The sequence below is a fragment of the Penaeus monodon genome, chromosome 29 (genome assembly GCF_015228065.2).
Source record: "Penaeus monodon isolate SGIC_2016 chromosome 29, NSTDA_Pmon_1, whole genome shotgun sequence".
NCBI classification, from domain to species: domain Eukaryota; kingdom Metazoa; phylum Arthropoda; class Malacostraca; order Decapoda; family Penaeidae; genus Penaeus; species Penaeus monodon.
Genome location: NC_051414.1, coordinates 8851367 through 8852208, shown reverse-complemented (window position 1 = coordinate 8852208; position 842 = coordinate 8851367). Strand labels below are relative to the sequence as shown.

The following is an 842-nucleotide window of genomic DNA, read 5'->3' as shown; positions in this document are numbered from 1 at the left end:
GAGGAAAGCTATGTCGTCATCGAGGTCGTCCTCGGTGGGGTAGCTGAGGTCGAGGTCCGTCCAGGGCTCCGGGAAGTCGTAGTCGCCGTAGTCGTCCGTCGAGAAGTTGTAGCGCGTGAGGTTGCTGTTCCGACGCATGCGCAGAAGGGGAGGCGGTTGCGAGAGAGGAAGAGCGGGTGATCAGGCGATAAGGATAAGAGATCGTAATAACGAGGGGACAGCGAGAGCGCGAAAGGGGGAAGATAGCGATGAGAAATGAGAAGTTGTGATAAGAAGGAAAGCGCGAGAGAACGAGTCGACGGAGGGAAACGCAGTGATGAGAAACAAGAAATCGTGGGAAGAAGGAATAATGAGAGAACGATAAAGGGATAGCGAGGTGAGGATATGGTGCGAGGTCTATATAAAGTGATGATCGAAGCTGATAAGGAGAAATATGAGACAGAAGAAATATATAAAGATAGAGAAAGAAAGATACGATGAGACAACAACGAATAAAGAGAGGACCGACAGAGTGGAAGCCGATAAAACAAAAACAGAAACCGTGTTATAATAAAGACGTAAATAAAGACGTACGAGTGAAGGCAAAATAAAGAGAAACCATAACGACAAGTAATAGTAAGAAAACGAGTAAGAGTAACAGCGAAAGAGCCGATGTTGTAAAAGCCGATAACAATAACTCTAAAAATAATTAATATGTAAACGAGGTTTCACGGACGAAGGCGGGAGGAGCAGTAAATGCATAATGGGAAGAGAGAAAGACGCGATTGGACCGAAGAGCGGCGAAGCAGAATGCTGATAAAAATGATAATGAAGCAAGCGAGGATGAGAAACAGGAGTGGCTG

General features: G+C 46.0%; 1 protein-coding gene across 1 annotated transcript in view; it reads right to left on the bottom strand.

Annotated features, from left to right (window-relative positions):
- LOC119591720 (agrin-like) overlaps positions 1–842 on the bottom strand; it is a 23384-nt gene that overhangs the window by 3277 nt on the left and 19265 nt on the right. The window lies entirely within an intron of this gene.